Here is a 12,055-nt window from a genome sequence, read left to right on the forward strand (position 1 = left end):
CGCACTGCTTTGCTTTATCTTGGCCAGGTCGCAGTTGCAAATGAGAACTTGTTCTCAACTGGCCTACCTGGTTAAATAAAGGTGAAAAAAAGAAAAAAGAAAAATAAATAAAGAGTCCTCTATATATCTCTATGGCTCCGACTCTCACATGCTGAACTCAGATATCACATACTAAGGGAACATCATTTTCAGCAGTTATATGCAACAACAAAACATTATTTATAAAAAACAATCTATTAATATGTTTTTTGAACACTATAATTTGTTTACGAGCATGATAGCTATTGCCATTAGCCTAAAGCCGTTCTCAACGGGTTCAAAGCACATGAACGCACACAACTCGTTACTCGTTGCCAGTTTACAGTATTATTTTCTGAGTTTCCAACTTATGAACGCAGCATATGGATGGATAACCAGAAGCTGAGCGCACGAGGGACAGTTTTGCCACAGATAGAACAATGAGACAGATATTTCACCAGATGAAGCATTCGGTTGGCGTTTCCACTCACTACCAAATATGGTGGTGAGAGGAAGCCCAGTGGCTGGAAGTGGTAGAAGATGGAGTGAGATGGATTTTGGCCGACATTCTGCAAATTTTCTCATCAGTGAATACAGTTTTCTGTTTCCAGGCCGTCATTGTAAATAAGAATTTGTTCTTAACTGACTAGATAGTTAAAAAAGGTTAAATACAAAATAAAAAATTCCAAAACTAGAATATGTTACAAACAGAGTGGACTAAGTTTTGTAGACTTTAACCTTTGCCAAATTCTCAAAAAATTGCGTTGTTTAGGAGTGCAAGGGCAAATTTTGTTATTAAAGGACATCATGCTAATTAGAAGCATGCTGGAAACCTTGTGGATGTAGCCTAATGTAGCAGAACATTCTGATAGCTCTATGGAGCCCTAATTGCTCTTGGACAGATTCTGCGTGTAAAACAGGCCGTGACAAACTTTCTGGAGAATTGTACTTCAGGGTAACAGAGATTAATGGAGCCCCAAAGATGACAATCTCTCTCTCTCAAATGATACCAACACGTTGGGGTTGCTATGGAAACATGCTTCATTTGCTCTGTGATCATGTCAAGGAGATGAGGAAGGGGTTGCAATGCAGCAAGGAAGAGGAGAGGGAAGAGAGTGTGTATGTGAAGAAGAACGTATTGCCCAGTTTTATCTCGATCCCTAAAGACCTCGATATCATTTATGTAATCAGAAATGAAGGTGGCACTGAAATGTGACATAACCGGTGTCATAAGTTGACAGGAAACAGAGAGATCAGTGATAACCTGAATCCCAGAAATAATGCATTGTCTGACTGCACCATGTGTGGAGGCTGCAATCTGCATGGTGACTAAGGCAGATTGGAGATGCATCCTAGGATGTGGTTATGGATAAGAACAGAGCCAAGTTAATGTGCTGCTATAAAAAACATATTGTGAGGTCAACGTTGTTATATACGTAGCCTACAGTAAACACAGGCTGTTAAGTGAAAAAGTGAAATCCCATAATTAACTTAATTTGTTTCCTAGCGTGTTACAGTCTGTCACGTTCCTGACCTGTTTTCTGTTGTTTTTGTATGTGTTAAGTCGGTCAGGGCGTGAGTGTGGGTGGGCATTTCTATGTTATGTGTTTCTATGTTGGTAATGGGTGACCTGATATGGTTCTCAATTAGAGGCAGGTGGTTTTCATCTCCTCTGATTGAGAACCATATTAAGGTAGGTGGTTTCACATTGTTTGTCGTGGGTGGTTGTCTCCTGTGTCTGTGTTTGTCGCGCCACACGGGACTGTTTCGGTTTGTTTGTCCGTTCGTTCTTTTGTGTAGTCATTTTCCTGTTCGTGAGTTCTTCGTGGTATGTAAGTTCGCATGTCCAGGTCTGTCTACTCCGTTTTGTTATTTTGTTAGTTATTCAAGTGAAGTTCGTTTTCGTTCCTTGTTTAATAAATATCATGTCAAATCACAACGCTGCATTTTGGTCGAATCCCTGCTCCTCCTCTTCGGATGAAGAGGAGGAGGAAATCCGTTACACAGTCTAACTACATAGGTTATTTTTTGGAAGTTTGAAGTTGATGTGCCTCTTGGTTTGCACTGTTCGTGTCAGTGCCCTCTATAGCTGGCAGCTCTGCTGTTAGTGTACATGAAGCAAGGGTTATGGGACAAGAGGAAAGTGTGGAGATGGCACGTGAAAGTAAAAAAACAGTCTCAGCATCCCCCTGTTACTGTGGAATTGCCCATATAGGTCATACAATATGTTAATGATACCTTTAAATATGTCATATACTGTCAATTTCCTTCAAGTCTGAGTCCTTTAAACACATTCACAAAATGAAAAATATTGTTTGTCAATTTGTTTGTCATTGATAAAAATAATCATCATGTTTTCCCATTCCATGACCATGACACTTAACATATTCTGTGACACAACATTAACTGACCAACTATCAACATCTAATCTATATCTCAGGATGTATCTTAAGACATTTAGTCATGCAAAATATAGCATCCACACGAGATAGCGTTAGTTCTTCCTGAGTGTAACGCCCACTCCATCATAAAAGACACTCATCTCTCATTGGCAAAACCCACAATCCCTCTCATTGCATATTCTCCTCTCATCAGCGCTAATCTCTCTTTCTCCTTGTTCCTTTCTAGGATGCAGGCTGATCTGATGTCCAACCTCCTCTTTTCTGACTCTAGGAGCAGGGCTTTGGCCGCAAAATGACCATGCAGGTGAGTTCTTTCTTTGTTTCTGTCTGTCCGTCAATCCATCTGTGGAGAAACCAGACCATTGTCAGAAATGTACAGTAACTATAAATACTCCCCGATGTATTTGATCTACCAGGTGGTGTGCGAGGCTCCAGCCTGGCTCGGTCTTTCTCCTGGTGGCTCAGTCTGGGGACCAGCTAAGGATGCTGAGGGAGGATCTGGAGGATTCTGTGGTGGTTCAGGGGGGGCTGGTGGTCCGCTGTGTTCCTGCAGACCTGAGCAGGAGAGAGGGGGTGGAGGAGATTGGGTTGTCCGGGAAGAGGTCACTCGATATCGATCATGTGCCCCTCATCAACACTGGTGAGATGCCTTCTTGCTCTCTTCCTGTTTCTACTCTCTGCTGCTGATTGCTGGTGAGAGAGTGGTTATAATCAATTAGTGTTGAACACGAACTACAGAAATTCACATGCAACTTGAACTATCACACAAATCTTGCACAGGAGATTTGCATGGATATTGGGGTAACTCATCTCTGTTCTCCGTGCAGGCCTGCCTCCATTGGTGCTGTACTGTACAGGGAAGGCTGCCTGAGAGATGATGTTCAGAGACTTGGCTGAGGAGGAACAAGGTCTCAGGGTGCTCAATTATGCTCCAGGTGATAGCACAGGGACACAACTATAGAATTAAAAGTTTTTGGAATAGACATTACAAAGCAATAGACATTACAAAGCAATGACTGGCAGCTAATGTTGGGTGTTAATAATAATAATCTGTCAGAATTAGCTGCAATTCTAATTATTGATTCCAGAGATATCATCTGATTCCATTTGGCCCTACCCAAATCCCTCTGCTACTGTGTGTTCCCGCAGGTCCTCTGGACATGGATATGCAGGCGGAGGCATGGCGGGGCTCAGGGGATGTGCATCTGCGTCTGTACTGGACCTCCATGAATGCACAGGGACAGCTGCTGACCTGGCCTTATGCCATCCTACTTGACACCCCACCTAGTCAGAGAGTCAGAGAGAGAAAGAGAGAGAACATGAAAGAGCGATAGAGAGAGAAAGTGCCAGAACATGGTGGAGGAAAGGAGAAAGTGGGTAATGGGTTAAAGTTAAGGACAAACTATTGTAATTATACTGTAATAATACAAATTGTTTGATCACCATATTGATTTATTAGTTACAGTATCTGCTACTACTGTACTATGGTTGCATTTACTGCAAAATATACAGTGCATTCGGAAAGTATTCAGACCCCTTGACTTTTTCCATCAATCTACACACAATACCCCAAAATGACAAAGGAAAAAGACGTATTTAGAAATCTTTGGAAATGTATTAAAAATAAAAAACTGAAATATCACATGTACATAAGTATTCAGACCCTTTACTCAGTTCTTTGTTGAAGCACCTTTGGCAGTGATTACAGCCCTGAGTCAATCAATCACATTTATTTATAAAGCCCTTCTTACATCAGCTGATGGCACAAAATGCTGTACAGAAACCCAGCCTAAATCCCCAAACAGCAAGCAATGCAGGTGTAGAAGCATGGTGGTCAGGAAAAACTCCCTAGAAAGGACGTAACCTAAGAAGAAACCTAGAGAAGAACCAGGCTATGAGGGGTGGCCAGTCCTCTTCTGGCTGTGCCGGGTGGAGATTATAACAGAACATGGCCAAGATGTTCAAATATTCATAGATGACCAGCATGGTCAAATAATAATAATCACAGTGGTTGTCGAGGGTGCAACAGGTCAGCACCTCAGGAGTAAATGTCAGTTGGCTTTTCATAGCCGATCATTCAGAGTATCTCTACCGCTCCCGCTGTCTCTAGAGAGTTGAAAACAGCAGGTCTGGGACAAAGTAGCACGCCTGGTGAACAGGTCAGGGTTCCATAGCCGCAGGCAGAACAGTTGAAACTGGAGCAGCAGCACGAGCAGGTGGACTGGGGACAGCAAGGAGTCATCAGGCCAGGTAGTCCTGAAGCATGGTCCTAGGGATCAGGTACTCTGAGAGAAAGAGAGAAAGAGAGAGAGAATTAGAGAGAGCATACTTAAATTCACACAGGACCCCGGATAAGACAGGAGAAATACTCCAGATATAACAGACTGACCCTAGCCCCCCAACACAAACTATTGCAGCATAAATACTGGAGGCTGAGACAGGAGGGGTCGGGAGACACTGTGGCCCCGTCCGACGATACCCCCGGACAGGGCCAAACAGGCAGGATATAACCCCACCCACGTTGCCAAAGCACAGCCCCCAGACATTACTTCTGAATTTAGTTCTATAGGTCTATTAATTATATTTCTATGATTCTGACCAGGTTATATCAATATTATATATCTACACCAATGTAGTAATGATAAAATGTTTTATCAAGGTTTTTATCTAAAACCCAAGGTCACTATCCCAGGGCCAGGCTTACTGCTACTGCATGGTAGACAGTGAGAGATCCAGCTAGTGGGTCAGACTTAAGGACACTTTACACCAGTTGCAGGATGTAAAAAAACTAAAATAAAAAAATAATATTAAAAGCTGATGCACAAAACATTAAAGCATATCAGTATATCATTGCATCTAAATTATGCTCCTTTTTTCTCCTTTTAGTGGAACATTTTAATATATTCCCTGATTAGATGTTATACTCTATACCTCGCTATAGAATTACATAATTACTAATTATGTAATGTGATGTCTATGGTTACTATGTAACATGATGTCTATGGTTACTATGTAACATGATGTCTATGGTTACTATATGACGTGATATCTATGGTTACTCTGTAACTGTCAGGATTTGGCCAGGATTGTTCCGGTTTTGGCCACTAGATGCCCCCATTGTGCTTTTTTGACCCTTTAGTTTTCCCTTGTTTCCAGTTATTATTTGCACCTGTGCCTCGTTTCCCTTGAATGTATTTAAACCCTTAGTTTTCCTTTGCTCTGTGTTTGAATGTTAGCACCCAGCCCTAGCGATGCTGTGAACATTTGTTGCTCCAGTTGGACTCTCTTGTGGTACTCTGTTTTTGTTCTCGTTTATTTATTTTTGATTATCTTTTGAGGTTTTTTCCTGCTGTACCTACTACCTTGTGGATTTACCTTTTGACTTGGAGGATTACCTTTTTCTCTTGGAATTACTTTTGACGTTGTGGATTTATATTTTTGCCTGAAGAACTTTCCTTTGTACTTTATTAAAACACTGTCTCAAGTACTACTGTGTCTGCCTCATCTTCTGGGTTCTGCCGACTATTAGTGGCTCAGTTTGCTAAGTGACTGTTTCTCACACCGGAGACCCGAGTTCGTAACCGGGTCCTGACAGTAACATGTCTATGGTAACTATGTAACATGATGTCTATGGTTAATATGCAACATGATGTCTATGGTTACTATGCAACATGATGTCTATGGTTACTATGCAACATGATGTCTATGGTTACTATGCAACATGATGTCTATGGTTTCTATGCAACATGATGTCTATGGTTACTATGTAACATGATGTCTATGGTAACTATGTAACATGATGTCTATGGTTACTATGTAACATGATGTCTATGGTTACTATGTAACATGATGTCTATGGTTATTATGAAACATGATGTCTATGGTTACTATGTCTCTCCATGGGAATGGAGAGGGGCTGAGTGGAGATATCCAGCTCGGATGCCAGGGCAGCATCCATAAAGCTCTCAGAGTCGATGAGGACCCAGAGAGATTTCGACTGGTTCCCCCACAGCAACATGGCATGAAAAGGGATGCGAGTAAGAGGAGAGGAAAAGTTCTTCGTATGGCCCACCAGAATACTCGCTCATACAGGTGAGCCTGGTTTTTTAGTGGACAGGTGGAGATTAAATAACCAGTAGTCTCGCAATACAGATAGCTCTTAGTGTGAAGACTGTAAAGCCGTTCAGCTGGAGGCAGCCTAGCTCTGCCTAGTTGCATGGGCTCGGGAAGAGGTGAATCGGCAGCCATAGGAGACTCTCTGGGAAACTCAGGTAGCCTCGGGTTCTCTCGGCAACGGAGCCGTCGGGGACTTACGGGATACCTCGGAGGCGAGGTGGAATCGTTGGACGAACGAGTGAAATCGATTCTCCTCTTCTTCCTTTGTTCCCATGGTCGCCCATCGATCCGAATGGTCAAGGCAATGAGCGAGTCGAGATCCGTCGGTAGTTCCCGGGCAGCAAGCTTGTCCTTCACTTCCTCCGAAACTCCATGCAGGAACATGTCAAACAGTGCTTCCGGGATCCAGGCACTCTCAGCTGCCAACGTGCGGAAATCCACTGCTTAGTCTGCCACACCGCGGAAGCCTTGCTGGAGTAACTTCTGTGCAGCCTCTCTCCCGGGCAATGGAACATCGAAAACCTTCTTCACCTCTGCCATGGACTCCTCCAGACTGTTGTTCCCATACTGCCGTAGCCCAGGTGAGAGCCCTCCCAGACATTAGCGTGATGAGGTACGCTATCTTCGAGTGGTCCGAGGGGACGGAGGAGGGCTGCAGCTCGATGATGAGTGAACACTGAGCGAGAAATGCCCGACAGGTGCCCGAGTCTCCATCAAAGCGCTCCGGGGGAGGTAAGCGGGGTTCCCGGGAAAACACGGCGATGGTGCTGCTAACAGCCGAGTTACTGAGGGGTTGGGAGTTTACAGTCGTGGTAGGCTGCATAGTAGACAACCCACGGAATTGCTCCAGCAATGTGTTCAATGCTTGGTTGTGATGTTAAGGCCAAGGTCTGGAACCCTTCCATAAGACCACAAAGCAACTCCTCGTGCCTTCCAATGGTGGCTGCTTGGGAGGAGAGGGCATTGTGGAGCTGGTCCGAGTCTGCTGGGTCAGTCATGGCCAGTTCCTACTATCACGTTTCAGGTATGACCCAGATGCAGACAGTGCCGAAGAAACAAACGTTTATTTCTAAAACAGTGACAAGCAACCGACAGGTCAAAGGCAGGCATGGGTCAATAATCCAGAGAGGGTGCAAAGGGTCCAGAACGGCAGGCATTCTCAGGATCAGGGCACGCAGCGGTCAATAATCCAGTAAGGTGGGGTAAGGTACAGAACGGCAGGCAGACTCAGGGTCAGGGCAGGCAGAACGGTCAAAACCGGGAAGGATAAGAAAACAGGAGAACAGAACACAGGTATAAATACACAGGGGATAATGGGGAAGATGGGCGACACCTGGAGGGGGGTGGAGACAAGCATAAAGACAGGGGAAACAGATCAGGGTGTGACATGTAGTCCACAATCATCTCCTTTGTCTTGATCATGTTGAGGGAGAGGTTGTTGTTCTTGCACCACACGGTCAGGTCTCATTGTTGTCGGTGATCAGGCTTACCAGCAAACTTAATGCTGGTGTTGGAGTCATGCCTGGCCGTGCAGTCATGAGTGAACAGGGAGTACAGGAGGGGACTGAGCACGCACCCCTGAGGGGCCCTCGTGTTTTGTTACCTACCCTTACCACCTGGGGACGGCCCGTCAGGAAGTCCAGGATCCAGCTGCAGAGGGAGGTGTTTAGTGCCAGGGTCCTTAGCTTAGTGATGATCTTTGAGGGTACTATGGTGTTGAACGCTGAGCTGTAGTCAATGCATTTTCACATAGGTGTTTCTTTTGTCCAGGTGTGAAAAGGCAGTGTGGAGTGCAATATCATTTGTGGATCTGTTGGGGCGGTTTGCAAATTGGAGTGGGTCTAGGGTTTCTGGGATATTGGTGTTGATGTGAGCCATGACCAGCTTTTGAAAACACTTCATGGCAACAGACGTGAGTGCTACGGGTCAGTAGTCATTTAGGCAGATTACCTTAGTGTTCTTGGGCACAGAGACTATGGTGGTCTGCATAAAACATGTCGGAATTACAGCATCAGATAGGGAGAGGTTGAAAATGTCAGTGAAGACACTTGCAAATTGGTCAGCGCATGCTCGGAATACACGTCCTGGTAATCCTTCTAGCCCTGCGGCCTTGTGAATGTTGACCTGTTTAAAGGTCTTACGCACATCGTCTACGGAGAGCGTGATCACACACTCGTCCGGAGCAGCTGATGCTCTCATGCATGTTTCAGTGTTACTCGCCTCGAAGCGAGCATAGAAGAAATTTAGTTCGTCTGGTAGGCTCGTGTCACTGGGCAGCTCTTGGCTGTGCTTCCCTTTGTTGTCTGTAATAGTTTGCAAGCCCTGCCACATCTGACGAGCGTCAGAGCCGGTGTAGTACGATTCGATCTTAGTCCTGTATTGACATTTTGCCTGTTTGATGGTTCGTCAGAGGGCATAGCGCGATTTCAAGGAACGAGATTAGAGTCTCGTTCCTTGAAAGCGGCAGCTCTACCCTTTAGCTCAGTGCGGATGTTGCCTGTAATCCATGGCTTCTGGTTGGGGTATGTACGTACAGTCACTGTGGGAACGACGTCATCGATGTGCTTATGAAGCCAGTGACTGATGTGGTGTACTCCTCAATTCCATCGGAAGAATCCCGGAACATATTCCAGTCTGTGCTAGCAAAACAGTCCTGTAGCTTAGCATCTGCTTTATCTGACCACTTTTTTATTGACCGAGTCACTGGTGCTTCCTACTTAAATGTTCACTATGCATGACTGATATCAGTAAACGTTGGCAAAAAAAAGAAATTCAATTGTTTCCAGCAGCACATTTACATTTACTAACGCTCTGGATAACATGAAAACAGCCTAACCAGCTCTGCTAGGTTGAGTAAAATGGTCAGAGTGAGGTGTTCTCTCATTTGTGTCTGGAAGTAGCTAGCAAGCTTGCCAACTTTAGCCAGTTAGCTTGGGTGCTTGACTGCTGTTGTGAGGTCAGAATGCTCTTATCAACCCTACTCCTCGGCCAGAGCGTCCACTGTGCAATCTAAACGCCCCCCGAGAGCGAAACACTCTGAATTTATGAACAGACAATCTGACAACGCTCTGAATTTACAAGTGACACAGAGCGCACCCTGACACACTGGAGGATATTTACAAACGCACCAGATGCCTATAGATACAACCTATTTGGTTATTATATCACAATCAGCATTTACATTTTATGTTTATGGTTCATCATTGGACATTAAAAACTCTAAATGACCTATTGGTGATCCGCTCAAAGGTTTGTGTGATATGAGACCATAATAATGACAGCCAGTGAAGGAGATTAAAGTCCATTGAATTAGTAGTAGAACAGACACACCGCTTTAAAAATTACAAAAACAATCATAGTCCATTGTAGTGACTTACCAGCACTGGGCTGAATGTTACAGCACAGTGAATATGATGACTTTTTGACACACAGCACTTAGCCACTCATTTCATGTTTCAGATGTGGATGTTATTGTGCAATTAAATGTCAGTTAAAATCTTAGCTAGGTCCAATTCAGTGAGGTTGCTTATATATTGTACTGAAGTAGGAGGTCAGTAAATTGGTGGGTTAAATAGGTGGGCTGTACAAGGAACTACAAATAGGTAGCTTTGAACTACAAATCCTATCAACCAAGTGACCCCCATGGAACCATGGAATCACTTGCAGCTCATTGGTGGAATCGATAAGGAAGGCTGTGGTCAGCTAAGTCCAGGAGTCTGAGGATGATGTCACCAGAGTTGCTGACCTCTGATTGGCTGATTTGATTGTCACCTTCCATCTCGGCCTTCCAAGATTGGTCCACACTGCAGCCCTCTGAGTTACAAAATAAAGGATGAAGCAGGACACACAAGTCAACTCCCTCCCTGAATTGCACCTTCACTTTTCTAACCACGAGTGCATAATACTCCACCTGTCCCTTACATACCACGTTTGCATTCCCGAAGCACCCCACCATAAAACCTAAAAAGCCCTGATGTGGGGAGTGAGTCTACTCTTTAGTCATTATAGACAAGATAGCCGATTTTAGTTCATAGGAGTGGTCAATAGCGATAAAGAGGCAAATAACTATACTGAAGAAAAATATAAAATTAACACGTGACAATTTAACTGAGTTCATATAAGGAATTCAGTCAATTGAAATCAATTAATTAGGCCCTAATCTATGGATTTAACATGACTGGGCAGGGGCGCAGCCAAGGGTGGGCCTGGTAGGGCATAGGCACACCCACTCGGGAGCCAGGCCCAGCCAATCAGAATGAGTCATTCCCCACAAAAGAGCTTTATTACAGACATAAATACTCCTGTTTAATCAGCTGTCCAGGTGGCTGGTCTCAGACCATCTTGGCAGGCAGGGAAGATAGGTGGGACACTGCATGATGTGTAAGGCCTACGCCATCCTGCAGAGAACCCAGACAAAGACCTTGCGGTAAGACATGAACACAGGATGATCTGCAAGATTAAAATACATCTATATGACCCCACCTAGGTTCTGAAGACAGTTGGAGTAAAGGATGTTTAAGTAGAATGAGTATCATTTTCTACACACACAGGGGGCCCTGAAGGACTATCCAATAAGCATGAACAAACCTATGGCGGCAGGTGTCAAGAAACCAACAGCCAGCAGTAGTAACCTCACATTATCATACAAATATGTCAGACAAATCAACCCTTCAATTCCTACGTCCATGACACGTCAATTAAAAATTTGTCACAAGCGCCAAATACAAGTGTAGACCTTACCGTGAAATGCTTACTTACAAGCCCTTACCCAACAGTGCAGTTCAAGTTAAATATTTACCAAATAAGTAAATACCGAGTCAGTGTGCAGGGGTACAGGTTAGTTAAGGTAATTTGTACATATGTGAGGTGACTATGCATAGATACAGCAAGTAGCAGCAGTGTACAAAACAGAGGGGGTGGGGGAAAAGGTGTTCTGCCCTCTTCACAACTGCCTTTGTGTGTTAGGACCATGATTGTTCCTTGGCGTCCACATTTCCAGCAAACTAGCCGCTCTGTCGATGTTAATGGGGGCTTGTTCGGTTCGCCTTTTCCTATAGTCCACGTTCAGCTCCTTTGTCTTGCTCACATTGAGGTTGTTGACCTCTTTATAGACGTCTCATCATTGTCGGTGATCAGGCCTACCACTGGTGTTGTGGTGCACCTCAAACGTGGTGTTGGAGTTGTGTTTTACCACGCAGTTGTGGCCACGCCATTGTGGGTGAACAGGGAGTACAGGAGGGGCCCCAGTGTTGAGGATCAGTGTGGCAGATGTGTTGTTGCCTAACCTTACCACCTGTGGGCAGCCAGTCAGGAAGTGCAGGAGCCAGTTGCAGAGGGACGTTTTTAGTCCGAGAGTCCTTAGCTTTTCCAACCACACTGTAGCTGGGAAACCAGTCACCCTCAAATGGTGCACCTTTAGGCTTTTGTCAGCTACACTGGGGTGGAACTAGTGAAAGCAATGTCCAAAAGCACAGCCACTAGAATGCCTGAAACTTGATTTTCAAAAGTAACTGGAAATT

At 44.5% G+C, this 12,055-nt stretch overlaps 1 pseudogene; it reads left to right on the forward strand.

The window, feature by feature from the left end:
• The first annotated feature begins 2,712 nt into the window (after positions 1 to 2,712).
• LOC139575319 (sepiapterin reductase-like) lies at positions 2,713 to 3,951 on the forward strand (annotated as a pseudogene).
• The last annotated feature ends 8,104 nt before the right edge of the window (positions 3,952 to 12,055 follow it).

This window comes from Salvelinus alpinus, chromosome 5 (genome assembly GCF_045679555.1).
Source record: "Salvelinus alpinus chromosome 5, SLU_Salpinus.1, whole genome shotgun sequence".
NCBI classification, from domain to species: Eukaryota; Metazoa; Chordata; class Actinopteri; order Salmoniformes; family Salmonidae; genus Salvelinus; species Salvelinus alpinus.